Source organism: Ceratotherium simum, chromosome 22 (genome assembly GCF_057802395.1).
Source record: "Ceratotherium simum simum isolate JZ-2026a chromosome 22, ASM5780239v1, whole genome shotgun sequence".
Classification (NCBI taxonomy): Eukaryota; Metazoa; Chordata; class Mammalia; order Perissodactyla; family Rhinocerotidae; genus Ceratotherium; species Ceratotherium simum.
This window is the reverse complement of record NC_141921.1, coordinates 6,653,036-6,671,232: the sequence shown is the minus strand read 5'-3', so window position 1 is coordinate 6,671,232 and position 18,197 is coordinate 6,653,036. Positions and strand designations below refer to the sequence as shown.

The 18,197-nt window shown below is 38.0% G+C and overlaps 1 protein-coding gene across 12 annotated transcripts in view; it reads right to left on the bottom strand.

The window, feature by feature from the left end:
• TUT4 (terminal uridylyl transferase 4) overlaps window positions 1-18,197 on the bottom strand; it is a 133,985-nt gene that overhangs the window by 98,778 nt on the left and 17,010 nt on the right. The window contains exon 1 of one of the 12 annotated variants that reach the window (XM_087445925.1): window positions 2,745-3,143. The exons of the other annotated variants lie outside the window; for them this stretch is intronic. The gene's annotated coding sequence lies outside the window, so the exon portion shown is untranslated. Of the gene's footprint in view, window positions 1-2,744; window positions 3,144-18,197 lie in introns of those variants that run through there. 12 annotated transcript variants of the gene reach the window in all.

Sequence of the window (18,197 nt, the reverse complement as noted above, 5' to 3'; positions counted from 1 at the left end):
AATGCTAGTGAAGGAGTTCAAGAATCAGAAAATTGCCAGGTTTCACTTTAAGTGAGTAATTTGTTTCATATAACTTAAAGTACATTTAAATTCTTAACAGGAGTCATGTGTTATGAAAAAATAGACTATACTCACTTTCTAATCTTCCCCATCTTCTATTTTAAGAGTAGCAAATGTCCTACTGCTCCAAAAAAAAAAAAAGTGTGGTAATTTTATAGCAAAATTGCTATTTTTTACTTTTTCTTTTAAGCTATCAACAGTACAAAATTTTCCCCTAAAAGTTGTAATTCCTAGAAATGAAGTTCTCTCTGAGGACATAGGATTTTGAAAATAGGTTTCATTGCTTCCCAGTGCACACTTATAGCAAAACTGGTTGAACCAAATAAAAACGTCAGCCCTACTTTCTAGTTCCTGTTTACAGTTTTAGAATGTGATAAATGAATATTAAATGAGATTCTAACCATAAATAACCAATTACTATCAAGAAATTACAAAGAATGCTTAATGAATTTCTAAAAGAAGTGTTTGAATATAGAAAACGGTAGCATTTAGAATGTATTCCATTACATTTTAAAACAAATCACTGAGACATTAGCCCATTTTCTACTTCTAGTTCTAATCATGTCTTCCACCTTCCTTGAATCCTTACAATGCCTATCACAATGCTAAGTACTTAACAGACATTCAAAATCACTAGCAATTAAAAGAATATCTACTCCAGACTGATGTTTTCACCTCCCTCTTTTCCTGCTGCCAACTGAAGTCTTTAGTAAAAATCGGAATTGTTTCAAGAGAAATTTTTGATGCCTTTCTATAATTTCCATCATTCAATTGGCAGACCAGCCTACAAGTTCTGGGGCCTGAGACTTAAGAGTTGTCTAGATGCACTAGCTGAGTAAGTTTGCCTGAAATAACTTTTGCATAACTAATGCAAAAGCTAATCACAGCAATAGTTACTGCTCAAGTAATCCTTCCATGGGACAGACAGGGTAACTATTGTAAAGCACACTGATAGAAAGTTATCAGAAGCTTCTGCTGCTTTTAAAAAAAAACTACACAATGAACCAATTTCAGCTAAGGCCTCCAACCACTGAGGCCTACCAGCTATTGAATGACCCTGAACAAGAAGATATTGACCCTCTCTGAGTCACAGATTTGTAAACTATAAAATGAGTGGCTGAACCAGGCTATCTTTAGAGTCTAGGCCAATAAAATGTTACGATTCTAAGCAAATCCTGAAACACAGTGATGCTAATGTTATACTGTTCTGATAATTTTACAAGTTATAGAAAATTACCAGGAATCCCTCAGGCTCCATAAAGACACAGAATTTGTACAGATGTTAACTAGACTTATTGTGGTGATCATTTTGCAATATATGCAAATATCGAATCCTCATCTTGTACACCTGAAACTATCATAATATTTTATGTCAATATTACCTCAATCAAATAAAAAAAAAGACACAGCATCTATAGACAATGCTTTCCTATGGGAAAAAACCTTGCTACAGAAGGAATACACATAAACTAGGACTCCAGAGACTGAATATATATACATGATATGTGCTTAATAAATAACTTCTAAATGAATATATTATTAAACATTTTAAAAGTCATTCAGCTTAATAACTATATAATCCGGCATATGCAGTTGGTTGTTTTTAACACTGAAATATTAGCAATAATAAACCAAGCTTAAAATATTGATTACGTTTAAGGCAGTAGTTCTCAAATTTTAGCATTCATTACAATCACTTGGAGGGTCTCATTCCCAGAGTTTCTGATTCAGTAGGTCTGGGATGGGGGCCTGAGAATTTGCATTTTTAACAAGCTCCCAGGTGATGCCAATGTGGCTAGACTGGGGACTATACTTGAAGAATCACTGCTCTAAGGAGTGGTTCTGAAAGCAGAAGTGAAGGGAAACCATACTCTTTCTACAATCTTACACACAATGAAGAATCTGATTCATGTCAGTCACCCCACCAGATTGTAAACTCCAAGAGGTAATAAACCCTTTCTGATTTTGCTTACCATTATATCTTCAGTGCCTACTACAGTGCCTAATACAAAGTATACACTCAATACATTTGTTAAAATGGATTAATGAAAAATTAGCTTAAATTATTTTTAATTGTTCACACTTAAAAAACAAAATATAATAACTTCAAAAGATGTTTAATTGCATCATACCTTACATTGTCTAATATGTAACTAGAAAATGTCTCTCTTCCAGAAAGCCTTCCCCAATCCATCCCCCACCAACTTGCCACCCAGGTTGGGCTCAGATAAGTATGCCTCTTTCTCTGAACTTTGCTCTTACAGTAAAATTGTATTAAAAATTAAAAAGTTACTACCTTAGAGACAGGCACCTCCACGCCCTAAGGATTTATCGATCCTGACTGACTCTATTCATGAAAGACCCACCCTAAACTGTTCGGGGAAGAATTGAGAACAAGAGAGTGCTCCAGAGGGATAAGTTTGGGAGGGTCGGGGTGGAGGGGGTCCAGATGGGGACGCGTGTGTGTAACCTGATAATCGCTTCGCGCCATAGCAATTCGCGCCATAAAATGTAACTGTTTAAATGTTTTAAATTAGCCAATCATGTAAGACCGCGCCAACCTTTTCCCGCTTTGTGTTTCCAAACCCTATATAAGAATTTGCCCTTTAAGGTCCCGGGTCAACTCCTCTGTCTCCTGCGAGAGATACGTGTCGACCCGGAGCTCCGCTTAATAAACCTCTTACCTCTTGCGTTTGCATCAAGCTCGGTCTTCTGTGTCTGTGGGTCCGCGCCTTCCCGAGGCTGGAGTTGGGGTTCCCTTTTTGGGATCCTACATTACCTTTCTCATAACACTTACCACTTAATACTTTTCATGTGTTTACTTCCTATTTGGACTTCAGGGATTGGCTTTTCCAATTTGCTTTTTATAAAACAAATACATTTACACAGTTCAAAAAGTCAATAGTACTACAAGGCAAAACAGTATTCTCCTACCAACTACCAATCTCCTCAAAACCAACTACTTTCAACTCTTTTAGTTGTTTCTTCTGAGATTTATCTCCATATTTCTAAATTACATGTTTAAATTGATACTTCTTATTTTATTTTAGCTTTAGATATTATCTACTTACTTCCTATTATGGAAAAGGATTTGGCTATCTCAAACAGCCCCCCTAGAGACAGACAGAATTGTACACACACATTTGTACCCATCCCACCCCGATCCTCCCAGGATGATTTTAACATGGCATGCCACTATTATTCATGGCTAAGCCAAACATATAGCACCGAGTTTTCTAGATGTCCAACAAAACTCATTTTCTCCTTTTTCCTGGGCACATGGCTAGACTACATTTCCCAACCTTCCCTGCAGTTAGGTGTGTCCTTAAGATCAAGTTCTTTCCACCTCCATGCTCTCCCCTCCTTACTGGAGAAAACTGTCAATCATCTATCTTCAATCATACAGCTAACAATTATGTTCTACACCAGTGAGTCTCAAACTTTTGTGCATAGGAATCAACTAGTTCCAGGGGGGCTGGCCCGGTGGCACAGTAGTTAAGTTCATGCACTCCACTTTGGTGGCCCAGGGTTCACAGGTTCGAATCCGGATGCGGACCAACGTACCACTACTCCATCAATCTATGCTGTGGCGGTGTTCTACATATCAAAAAAAGAAGATGGGCACAGATGTTAGCCTAGGCCCAATCTTCCTCAGCAAAAAGAGGAAGACGGGCAACAGATGTTAGCTCAGGGCCAAACTTCCCAACCAGAAAAAAAAAAAAAAAAAAAAAAATCAATCAACTAGTTCCTAAATGCAGATTCTGATTCAGTAGGTTTGGAATGAAGACTGACATTCTGCATTTCTAACACACCCAAACAAAGTCCACGCTTCTAGCCTTTGATCATACTTTTGGCTGGAAAACATGATCAATGCAACTTGGGCCCCCTAAATGACTACACAGAACAAACTACTCATCTGGATCTGGTGACCACTCACCTACCAACTATTACATGACAGAGAAATAAAACTCTTTTTTAAGCCACTGTATTACTGGATCTCTCTGTCACAGTAGCCTAGCCTTTTGACTTAAGTAATATATATACTATAATCACATTTCCCTTTTGGTGTACTTTTGACTTTTACCTGGAATTAATCATTGCCTCATTTTTCTTAAGTTTTTTTTAATATAGCTATCAATAATTCACTTCGTGTCTCTGTGTCACATTTTGGTACTTCTTGCAATATTCCACTTTTTCATTTTATTATATTTGTTATAGTGATCTGTGATCAGTGATCTTTGACATTACTATTATTGTTTTGGGGCACCACAAGCCACGCCCACATAAGACAGTGAACTTAATCAATAAATGTGTGTTTTGACTGCTCTATCAACAAGCCATGCCCTTCTCTCTCTCTCCCTCTCCTCAGGCCTCTCTATTCCCTGAGACAGAATAATATTGAAATTAGGCCAATTAATAACCCTACAATGGTGTCTAAGTGTTCAAGTGAAAGAAAGAGTTGCACATCTCTCACTGCAAATCAAAAGCAAGAAAGGAGCAAGCTTAGTGAGAAAGGCAGGTCAGAAGCCAAGATAGGCTGAAAGCTAGGCCTCTTGTGCCCAACAGTTAGCCAAGTTGCGAATACAAAGGAAAAGTTCTTGAAGGAAATTAAAAGTGCTACTCCAGTGAACATGAATGATAATCAGAAAGCAAAACAGCCTTATTGCTGATATGGAGAACGTTGTAGTGGTCTGGATAGAAGATCAAACCACCACAACATTCCCTTAAGCCAAACCCTGATCCAGAGCAAGGCCCTAACTCTCTTCAATTCTATGAAGGCTGAGAGAGGCGAGGAAGCTGCAGAAGAAAAGTCTGAAGCTAGCGGAAGTTGGTTCATGAGGTTTAAGGAAAGAAGCTGTCTCCATAACATAAAAGTGCAAAGTGAAGCAGCAGGTGCTGATGTAGAAGCTGCAGCATGTCACCCAGAAGATCTAGCTAAGATAATCAATGAAGGTGGCTACACTAAACAACAGATTTTCAATGCAGACACAACAGCCTCGTGTTGGGAGAAGATGCCATTTAGGACTTCCATAGCTAGAGAGGAGAAGTCATTCCCTAGCTTCAAAGCTTCAAAGGACGGGCCAACTCTCTTGTTAGGGGCTAATGCACCTGGTGACTTTAAGTGGAAGCCAACGCTCATTTACTGTTCTGAAAATCCTAGGGCCCTTAAGAACGATGCTAAATCTACTCTGCCTGCTCTCTATAAATGGAACATCAAAGCCTGGATGACAGCACATCTGTTTACAACATGGTTTACTGAATATTTTAAGCCCACTGTTGAGACCTACTGCTCAGAAAAACAATTCATTTCAAATTATTACTGCTCATTGACAATATACCTGGTCACCCAAGAGCTCTGATGGAGATGTACGATGAGATGAATGTTGTTTTCATGCCTGCTAACATAACATCCGTTCTGCAGCCCACGGAACAAGGAGTAATTTTGACTTTCAAGTCTTATTATTTAAGAAATACATTTTGGGCCGGCCCCGTGGCTTAGCGGTTAAGTGCGCGCGCTCCGCTGCTGGCGGCCCGGGTTCGGATCCCGGGGGGACACACTGACGCACCGCATCTCCGGCCATGCTGAGGCCACGTCCCACATACAGCAACTGGAAGGATGTGCAGCTGTGACATACAACTATCTACTGGGGCTTTGGGGGAAAAAATTAAATAAATAAAATTTAAAAAAAAAAAAAAAAAAAGAAATACATTTTGTAATACATATAGATGTCACCGATAGTGGTTCCTCTGATGGATCTGGGCAAAGTAAATTGAAAACCTTTTGGAAAGGATTCACTATTCTAGATGCCATTGAGAACATCGCATGATTCATGGGAAGAGGTCAAAATATCAATGTTTACAGGAGTTTGGAAGAAGTTGATTCCAACCCTCAAGGATGACTTTGAGGGGTTCAAGACTTCAGTGGAGAAAGCAACTGCAAATGTCGCGGAAATAGCAAGAGAACTAGAATTAGAAGCGGAGTCAGACGATGTGACTGAATTGCAGCAATCTCACAATAAAACCGTAATGGATGAGGAGTTGCTTCTTAAGGATGAGCAAAGGAAGTGGTTTCTTTTTTCCTTTTTTTTTTTGAGGAAGATCAGCCCTGAGCTAACATCCATGTCAATCCTCCTCTTTTTGCTGAGGAAGACCGGCCCTGAGCTAACATCTACTGCCAATCCTCCTCTTTTTTTTTTTTTCTTTTTCTCCCCAAACCCCAGTAGATAGTTGTATGTCACAGTTGCACATCCTTCTAGTTGCTGTATGTGGGACGCCGCCTCAGCATGGCCGGACAAGCGGTGCGTCAGTGCGCGCCCGGGATCCGAACCGGGCCGCCAGTAGCAGAGTGCACGCACTTAACCACTAAGCCACGGAGCCGGCCCCAGAAAGTGGTTTCTTGAGATGAAATCTACCCCTAGTCAAGATGCTGTGAAGACTGTTGAAATGACCACAAAAGATTTAGAATATTACATAAACTTAGTTGATAAAGCAGCAGCAGGGTTTGAGAGGAGTGACTCCAATTTTGAAAGAAGTTCTACTGTGGGTAAAATGCTATCAAATAGCATCGCATGCTACAGAGAAATCGTTCATGAAAGGAAGAGTCAATCGATGCGGCAAACTTCATTGTTGTCTTTTTTTAAGAAATTGCCACAGCCACCCCACCTTCAGCAACCACCAACCTGATCAGTCAGCAGCCATCAACATCGAGGCAAGACCTTCCACCGGCAAAAAGATTACAACTCGTTGAAGGCTCAGATGATGGGTAGCATTTTTTAGCAATAAAGTATTTTTTAGTTAAACTGTGTACATTTTTTTCAGACACAATGCTATTGCACACTTAACAGACTACAGTACACTGTAAATGTAACTTTTGTATGCACTGGGAAACCAAAAAATTCGAGTGACTCAGTTTATTGCAATATTTGCTGTATTGCAGTGCCCTGCAACCAAACCTGCAATACCTCATGGTGTGCCTGCAGTAATCAAGACAGAGCTTCAGTGGCTAAATAACAGCCATACCACATACACTTTAAAGTCAGAAAAAGTTACAGGAGACAAAGAAGGACTTTATACACTGATAAAAAGCTCTATCCAGCAAGGATATATAACAGTTATAAATATATACGTACCTAATAACAGAGCCCCAAATAAATGAGGCAGAAAAATGAAGAGAACTAAAAACAGTAATAGACAGTTCTACAATAATAGTTGAGACTTTGGTACCCTACTTTTAATAATGGATAGAACAACCAGACAGAAAATCAATAAGGAAACAGAGGACTTGAAAAACACCCTAAACCAATTAGACCTAACAGCTATATTCAGAAGACTCTACCCAACATCAGCAGAATACATATTCTTCTGAAGTGCACATGGAATATTTTCCAGACAGACCATTATTTCAGCCACAGTACAAGTCTAAATAAATTTAAAAAGTCTGAAATCATACAGTTATTGTTTCTTATCACAATAGAATGAAATTAGAAATCAAATCAATAACAGAATAAAAACTGGAAAATTCACAAATTATTTGAAAATTAAACTGCACTCAAACAACCAATGAGTCGAAGAAGAAATCACAAAGGAAATTAGAAAATACCTTGAGACAAATGAAAACAATGTATATTTTACAATTTTTAAAAATGGAGATATAGGGATGTTTCACATGATTTTCTTTTTTCCCTGAGGAAGATTCGCCCTGAGGTAACATCCGTGCCAGTCTTCCTCTTTTTTTTAGTATATGGGCCACCAGCACCCCATGGCCACTAACAGAGTGGTGTAGGTCCGTGCCAGGGGACTGAACCCAGGCCACAGAAGCACAGCACGCCGAACTTAACCACTAGAGCACCGGGGCTGGCCCTCACATGATTTTTAAAAATAAAAATTATAAAAAAAATACTATGAACAACTGTACACCAACAAACTGGATAACCTAGATGGAATGGGCAAATTCCTACAAACACGTGAACTACCAAAACCGAGTCAAGAACAAATAGAAAATCTAAATATACCTATAACAAGTATTGATTGAATCAGTAATTAAATCAAAAACCTCCCAACAAAAAAAAGCCCAGAACTAGAAAGCTATGCTGGTGGAGTCTACTCAGTATTTAAAGAATTAACATGAATCCTTCTCAAACTAGCAAATACTAGCAAAGACAGCTTCCCTGGTGAATTCTACCAAACATTCAAAGAAGACTTAATACCTATCCTTCTCAAACTCTTCCAAAAAATTGAGGAGTGGGGGAAGCTCCCTAACTCATTCTACGAATCCAACATTACCCTGATAACAAAACCAGACAAGGACAACACAAAAAAAGAAAATTATAGGCCAATATCACTGATGAACATCAATGCAAAAATTCTCAATAAAATACAAGCAAATCGCATACAACAATACATTAAAAAGATTATACACCATGATCAAGTGGGATTTCTTCTAGGTATGCAGCGATGGTTCAACATTCGCAAATCAATCAACGTAATACACCACATTAATAAAATGAAGAATAAAAATCACATGATCATCCCAATAGATGCAGAGAAAGCATTTGACAACATATAGCATCCATTTATGATAAAAACTCTGAATAAAATGGGTATAGAAGGAAAGGCCATATATGACAAACCCACAGCTAATATCAACCTCAATGGTGAAAAACTGAAAGCTATCCCTCTAAGAACAGGAACCACACAAGGAAGACCACTCTCACCACTCCTATTTAACATAGTACTGGAAGTCCTAGCCAGAGCGATCAGGCAAGAAAAAGAAATAAAAGGGATCCAAACTGGAAAGGAAGCATTGAAACTCTCACGGTTTGCAGATGACATGATTTTATATATAGAAAACCCTGAAGAATTCACCAAAAAACTTCTAGAAGTAATAAACGAATAGGGTCAACTTGCAGGATACAAAATCAACATAGAAAAATCAGTTGCATTTCTCTACACTAACAACAAAGTAGCAGAAAGAGAAATTAAGAATACAATCCCATCTACAATTGCAACAAAAAGAACAAAATACTTAACCAAAGAGGTGAAAGATCTGTACACCAAAAACTATAAAACATTGCTGAAAGAAATTGAAGAAGACACAAAGAAATGGAAAGATATTCCATGCTCTTGGATTGGAAGAATTAACATAGTTAAGATGTCCATACTTCCTAAAGCAATCTATAGATTCAACACAATCCCTATCAAAGTTCCAACAACATTTTTCACAGAAACAGAACGAAGAATCCTAAAATTTATATGGAACAACAAAAGACCCCGAACAGCTAAAGGAATCCTGAGAAAAAAGAACAAAGCTGGAGGTATCACACTCCCTGATTTCAAAATACACTGCAAAGCTACAGTAACCAAAACAGCATGGTACTGGCACAAAAACAGACACACAGATCAATGGAATAGAATCAAAAGCCCAGAAATAAACCCACACATCTATGGACAGCTAATCTTCGACAAAGGAACCAAGGACATACAGTGGAGAAAAGAAAAGTCTCTTCAACAAATGGTGTTGGGAAAACTGGACAGCCACATGCAAAAAAATGAAAGTAGACCCTTACCTTACACCATACACAAAAATTAACTCAAAGTGGATTACAGACTTGAATGTAAGACCTGAAACTATGAAACTTCTAGAAGAAAACATAGGCAGTACGCTCTTTGACATCGGTCTTAGCAACATATTTTCAAGCACCATGTCTGACCAGGCAAGAGAAACAATAGAAAAAATAAACAAATGGGACTACATCAAACTAAAAAGCTTCTGCACAGCAAAGGAAACCATCAACAAAACGAAAAGACAACCTAACAATTGGGAGAAGATATCTGCAAACCATACATCTGATAAGGGGCTAATCAAAATATATAAAGAACTGACGCACCTCAACAACAAAAAAACTAACAACCCAATTAAAAAATGGGCAAAAGACCTGAACAGACATTTCTCCAAAGAAGATATACAGATGGCCAACAGGCACGTGAAAAGATGTTCAACATCATTAACTATCAGGGAAATGCAAATCAAAACTACAATGAGATATCACCTCACGCCCGTCACAATGGCTATAATTAATAAGACAGGAAACAACATGTGTTGGAGAGGATGTGGAGAGAAGGGAACTCTCATACACTGCTGGCAGGAGTGCAAACTGGTGCAGCCACTGTGGGAAACAGTATGGAGATTCCCCAGAAAGTTAAGGATAGAACTACCATATGATCCAGCTATTCCACTGCTGGGTATTTATCCAAAGAACTTGAAAACACCAATGAGTAAAGATACATGCACCCGTGTGTTCATTGCAGCGTTATTCACAATAGCCAAGACTTGGAATCAACCTAAGTGCCCATCAAGGGACGAATGGATAAAGAAGATGTGGTATATATACACAGTGGAATACTACTCAGCCATAAGAAACGATGAAATCTAGCCATTTGTGACAACATGGATGGACACTGAGGGTATTATGCAAAGTGAAATAAGTCAGAGGGAGAAGGTCAAATACTGTATGATATCCCTCATTAAGTAGTAGATAATAACAAACAAACACATAGAGACAGAGATTGGATTCGTGGTTACCAGAGGGGAAGGGGGGAGGGAGGAGGGTAAAAGGGATAATTCGGGACATGTCTGTGGTGAGGGGTTGTAATTAGTATTTGGGTGGTGAACATGATGTAACCTATGCAGAAATATAAGTATAATGATGTACACCTGAAATTTATACAACGTTATAAACCAATGTTACTGCAATAAACAAAAAATTTTAAAAAAAAGAATTAACACGAATCCTTCTCAGACTCTTTCAAAAAATTGAAAAGGAGGGAACACTTCCTAACTCATTCTGGGAAGCCAGCATTACCCTGAAACTATGAACATACATGCAAAAAACTATCAACAAAATACGAGTAAACCAAATTCAGCAGCATATTGAAAGAGTTATACACCATGACCAAATGTGATTTATCTTCAGAATGCAAGGGTGGTTCAACATGACAAGGGCCTTCTACAAGGAAAAAAAAACACAGCTAACATCAGACTCGATAGTGAAAGACTGAAAAATTTTCCCCTAAGGTCAGGAATAAGACAGGATGTCTGCTTTTGCCACTTCTATTTAACATAGTTCTGGAAACTCTAGCCAGCACAATTAGGGAAGTAAAAAAATAAAATCCAAATTGGAATCCAAATTGGAAAGGAAGAAGTAAAATTATCTCCATTTGCAGATGACGTGACATTATATGTAAGAAAACCCTAAGGAATTCACACACACCAAAAACAGAGCTAATAAACAAATTCAGCAAGTTGCAGGATGTAGAATCAATACACAAAGATCAGGTCTATTTGTATACAGTAGCAATGAACAGTCCATAAAGTAAATTAAAAAAACAATTCCATTTACAATAGCATCAAAAAGAATAAAATACCTAAGAATAAATTTAACAGAGAAGGCAAAAAATTTGTACACTCAGAACTACAAAACATTACTGAAAGAAATTAAAGACTTAAATAAATGGAATGACATCCTGTGTTCATGGGTTCCTTCCAGTCCGTTTTCCCTGCCTACCTCTTCCTTGCTGTACCCCTTTCAGACTCCGATCACTGCCTATGTGGTAACTGAGGCTGGGAAAGAGAAAGTATTTTAAGGTCACGTGACCTACAGCCCCAAGGGAGTGGAATGCAGGAAGACAAGCCTTTTACAGTGTTTATCATTCTCTTAAAAGGATTAAGCACTCCACCCTTTGCTTATTGTTCTTAAGCTCAGGAATCCCACCAACTCTTTAGGCTGCTTTCCCAGAGCTGCTGAAAGCCTGAGACTGGGCAGAATTCGGGAACTGCAGCCCACTGTATACTCACCCACTAGTTTCCTTCACTTAAGTTATTGCCAGTAACTTATATTGTTAACATGCCAATACTACCCAAAGTGATCTACAGATTCAGTGCAATCACTATCAAAATCTCAATGATATTTTTGAAGAAATAGAAAAACCCATCCTAAAATTCATGTGGAATTTCAAGGGACTGTGAATAGCTAAAACAATCTAGAAAAATAAAAAGTTGGAAAACTCACACTTCTGATTTCAAAACTTACTACAAAGCTACAGTAATCAAAACAGTATGGTACTGGCACAAGGAAAGACATATAAATCAGTGGAAGGGAACAGAGCGCCCAGAAATAAACCCTCACATACATGGTCAGTTGATCTGACAACAGAGCTAAGAGTGTTCACTGGGGAAAGAACAGTCTTTTCAACAAATGGTGCTGAATGAAGTTGGACGCTGACCTTAACACCAGTGACAAAAATTAACTCAAAATGGATCAAATCAATCAGGGTTTACAATTAGTGCTTTTTATTACAATTAATGCACTAATTCTAAAAGCAAAAGACTGGAAAAAACTCAAATATCAATGCCCTTCAATAGGGAACTGGTAAAAAAGCTATCGTAAAACTGTAAAATATATTACTATGCAGCTGTAAAACAGAATGAGGAATTCTCTATCTGCTACAGATAGTGAAGATACACTATTAAGTGAAAAAAAGTAATACACATAGGAGTGCACAGCATGCTAATTTTGTGTAAGAAAGAAGAGAATACATTTTCAGAAAGAAACAATGGAAAGATAAGAACAGAAACAAAAAGAATCAAAGACTTAAATTTAAGAACTATACTAAAACTACACCTTATACTATAAACTACACACACACACACACACACAAATATACTATACAAAAACTATAAATATTCATGACCTTAGATTTAGCAACAGTTTCTTAAGTATGACATCAAAAGCACAGACAACAAAAGAAAAAAAATAAACTGGACTTCATCGAAATTGAAAATTTCTTCCTTGACATCTGTCTTGCAATGATTTTTTTGGATTTGACAACAAAAGCAAAGGCAACACAAGCAAAAATAAACAAGTGGGACTACATCAAACTAAAAAGCTTCTTTTGCACAGCAAAAGAAACCATCAACAAAATGAAAAGGCAACCTATGAAATCCACAGAGGATCTGAATAGACATTTTTCCAAAGAAGACATACAGATGGCCAACAGGTACGGGAAAAGGTGCTCAGCATCACTAATCATCAGGGAAACGAAAATCAAAACAACAGTGAGGTATCACCTCACACCTATTAGAATGGCTATTATCAAAAAGACAAGAAATAACAAGTGTTGGCAAGTATGTGGAGAAAAGGGAACCCTTGTGGTTAGTGGGAATATAAATTGGTATAGCTACTATGAAAACAGTATAGGGATTTGTCAAAAAATTAACAATAGGGGCCGGCCCGGTGGCGCAGGTGGTTAAGTGTGCGCACTCCACTGCTGCGGCCCGGGGTTCGCCGGTTCAGATCCCGGGCACACACCAATGCACCGCTTGTCAGGCCATGCTGTGGCGGCGTCCCATATAAAGTGGAGGAAGATGAGCACGGATGTTAGCCCAGGGCCAGTCTTCCTCAGCAAAAAAAAAAAAAAAGGAGGATTGGCAGATGTTAGCACAGGGCTGATCTCCTCACAAAAAAAAAAAAACAAAATTAACAATAGAACTACCACATGCTCCAGCAATTCCATTTCTGGGTATTTATCTGAAGAAAACGAAAATACTAACTCGAAGAGGTATTTGTATCCCCATGTTCTTTGCAGCATTATTCGCAATAGCCGAGACATGGAAGCAACCTAAGTGTCCATCAATGGATGAATGGATAAGGAAAATGTGGTGTGTATGTACATGTGTGCACATGTCAAGGAAGTGAAGGACCTATACAATGAGAACTACAAGACATTATTGAAAGAAATCCATGATGACATAAAGAAATGGAAAGATATCCCATGCACGTGGATTGGAAGAATAAACATAGTTAAAATGTCTATATTACCTAAAGCAATCTACAGATTCAATGCAATCCCAATCAGAATCCCAATGACATTCTTCAAAGAAATAGAAAACAGAATATTAAAATTTATATGGGGCAACAAAAGACCCCGAATAGCTAAAGAAATCCTAAGAAAAAAGAACAAAGCAGGAGGCATCACAATCCCTGACTTCAAAACATACTACAAAGCAATAGTAATCAAAACAGCATGGTACTGGTACAAAAACAGACACACAGATCAGTGGAAGAGAATTGAAAGCCCAGAAATAAAACCACACATATATGGACAGCTAATTTTCGACAAAGGTGCTAAGAACATACAATGGAGAAAGGAAAGTCTCTTCAATAAATGGTGTTGGGAAAACTGGACAGCCACATGCAAAAGAATGAAAGTGGACCATCTGCTATCGCCATTCACAAAAATTAACTCAACATGGATCAAAGACCTGAAGGTGAGACCTGAAACTATAAAACTCATAGAAGAAAATATAGGCAACACACTATTTGACATTGGTTATAAAGGAATCTTTTTGGATGACATGCCTACCCAAACTAGGGAAACTAAAGAAAAAATAAACAAGTGGGACTTTATCAGATTAAAGAGCTTCTATAAGACAAACAAAACCAGAATCAAGATGAACAGACAATCCACCAGCTGAGAGAGAATATTTGTAAAACATACATCTGACAAGGGGTTGATCTTCATAATATATAAAGAACTCACACAACTGAACAACAAAACAACAAACAACCCGATCAAAAAATGGGCAGAGGAGGGCCGGCTCCGTGGCTTAGCGGTTAAGTGCGCGCGCTCTGATGCTGGCGGCCCGGGTTCGGATCCCGGGCGCGCCCCGAGGCACCACTTCTCCGTCCAACGCGAGGCCGAGTCCCATGTACAGCAACTAGAAGGATGTGAACCTATGACATACAACTATCTACTGGGGCTTTGGGGGGAAAAAAATGAATAAATAAAATCTTAAAAAAAAAAAAAAAAATGGGCAGAGGAAATGAACAGACACTTCTCCAAAGAAGATATACAGATGGCCAATAGGCACATGAAAAGATGTTCAACATCACTAATCATCAGGGAAATGCAAATCAAAACAACACTAAGGTACCACCTCACACCCGTTACAATGGCTATAATCACCAAGACAAAAAACAAGTGTTGGAGAGGATGTGGAGAAACAGGAACCCTCACACACAGCTGGTGGGAATGCAAACTGGTGCAGCCTCTATGGAAAATGGTATGGAGATTCCTCAAAGACTTAAAAATAGAGATGCCCTATGACCCAGCCATCCCATTACTGAGAATCTATCCAACGAACCTGAAATCAATAATCCAAAGAGGCTTATGCACCCCTATGTTCATTGCAGCATTATTCACCATAGCCAAGTAGTGGAAGCAACCTAAGTGTCCCTCGACTGATGATTGGATTAAGAAAATGTGGTGTATATATATACAATGGAATACTACTCAGCCATAAAAAAAGACAAAATCGTCCCATTTGCAACAACATGGATGGGCCTGGAGCGTATTATGTTAAGTGAAATAAGCCAGAAAGACAAACACTGTATGATCTCACTCATATGTGGAATATAAACAAACACACGGACAGAGAAAACTGTACTGTGGTTACCAGGGGCAGTGGGGGTGGGGGGTGGGCACAAGGGGGGAAGGGAGTCATATATATGGTGATGGACAAACAAAAATGCACAACCCAAAATTTCACAATGTTAAAAACCATTAAAACATCAATAAAAAAAAAAAGAAAAGAAAATGTGGTGTGTATGTACATGTGCTCACATGTCTATGTATGCATATACGGCCACGTATGTATGTGTACATGTATGCATGCATATATGTACATGTATACACACAGTACACACAATGGAATATTATTCAGCATTAAAAAAAAGAAGAAACACTTGCCATTTGCAACAACACGGATGGACCCGGAAGGCATTATGTTAAGTGAAATAAGTCAGACAAAGACAAGTAGTACATGATCTCACTTACATGTGGAATCTAAAACAAACAAAAAAAACTAAATTCCTAGATACAGAGAACAGATTGATGGTTGCCACAGATGGGGGAAGTGAAATGGATGAAAATGGTCAAAAAGTACAAACTTCCAGTTATTAAATAAATAAGTCCTGGGGATGTAATGTACAGCATGGTGATTGCAGTTAATAATACTGTACTGTAAATTTGAAAGTTGCTAAAGAGAGTAAATCTTAAAAGTTATCACAACAAAAAAAAATTGTAACTATATGTGGTGATGGATGTTAACTAGACTTATTGTAGTGAACATTTTGCAATATATACAAATATCATCTGAAACTAATATAGTTATATGCCAATTATCTCAATAAAAAAAATAAAACTTCCGGGGCTGGCCCCGTGGCACAAGCGGTTAAGTGCACGCACTCCGCTGCAGTGGCCCGGGGTTCACCGGTTCGGATCCTGGACACGCACTAACGCACCACTTGGCAAGCCATGCTGTGGTGGGGTCCCATATAGAGTGGAGGAAGATAGGCACAGATGTTAGCCCAGGGCCAGTCTTCCTCAGCAAAAAGAGGAGGACTGGCATGGATGTTAGCTCAGGGCTGATCTTCCTCACACACACACAAAAAAAGTGAAAAGGCAACCAACAGAATGGGAGAAATATTTGCAAATCATATATCTGATAAGGGTCTAATATCCAGAATATATAAAGAACTCCTACAACTCAACAACAAAAAGACAACCTGCTTAACAAATGGGCAAAAGACTTGAATAAACATTTCTCCAAAGATAAACAAATGGTCAATAAGTACACGAAAAGATGCTCAACATGATTAGTCATTAGGGAAATGCAAATCAGAACTACAATAAGATACTACTTCATACCCACTAGGATTATCAAAAAAACAGAAAAGAACAGATGTTGGTGAGGATGTAGAAAGACTGGAATCCTCATGCATTTGCTAGTGGTAATAAAATGATGCAGCCAATGCGAAAAACAGTTTGGCAGTTCCTCAAAAGGTTAAACATAGAATTACAATATGCTCCAGCAATTCTGCTCCTAGGCATATAACCAAAAGAATGGAAAGCGGAAACTCGTACAGATATTTGTACACCCATGTTCACTGGAGCATTAGTCACAATAGCCAAAAGGTAGAAGCAACCCAGATGTCTATCAACAGATGAATGGATTAAAATAATGTGGTATATACATACAATGTATGTACTCAGCCACTAAAAGGAAGGGAATTCTGACACAAGCTACAAAATGGATGAAACTTAAAGACATTGTGCTAATGAAACAAGTCAAAGCACAAAAAGAAAAATATTGTGATTCCAATTATATAAGATATTTAGAATAAGCAAATTCATAGAAACAGAAAGCAGAACAGAAGTTATCAGGGGTTGGGGAGAGAGGGGAGTGGAGAATTATTGCTTAATAGGTATAGAGTTTCTGCTTCAGATGATAAAAAAGTTATGGAAATAGTGGAGATGGTTACACAACATTGTGAATGTACTAGTGCCACTGAGTTGTACGCTTAAAAATGGTTAAAATGGTAAATTTTATGTATATTTTACCACAATAAAAAAATTTAAATTCAAAAAAAGTTTAATCAAAATAATGTACATTAAGTTTATATAAAGTATCATAAATCTCAAATTTTAAATGTTAATCACACTTTAAAAGCTAAAGGTTTAAAAAAAAAAATAACTTTTTACAGGCATACATTGGAGATACTGCAGGTTTTAGTTCCAGAGCACTGCAATACAGCAAATATCGCAATAAACTGAGTCACTCGAATTTTTTGGTTTCCCAGTGCATACAAAAGTTACATTTACAGTGTATTGTAGTCTGTTAAGTGTGCAATAGCATTGTGTCTGAAAAAAATGTACACAGTTTAACTAAAAAATACTTTATTGCTAAAAAATGCTAACCATCATCTGGCCTTCAGTGAGTTGTAATCTTCTAACTGGTAGAGGGTCTTGCCTCAATGTTGATGGCTGCTGACTGATCAGGATGGTGGTTGCTGAAGGTGGGGTGGCTGTGGCAATTTCTTAAAAAAAGACAACAATGAAGTTTGCCTCATCGATTGACTCTTCCTTTCATGAACGATTTCTCTGTAGCATGCGATGCTGTTTGACAGCATTTTACCCACAGTAGAACTTCTTTCAAAATTGGAGTCACTCCTCTCAAACCCTGCTGCTGCTTTATCAACTAAGTTTATATAATATTCTAAATCTTTTGTTGTCATTTC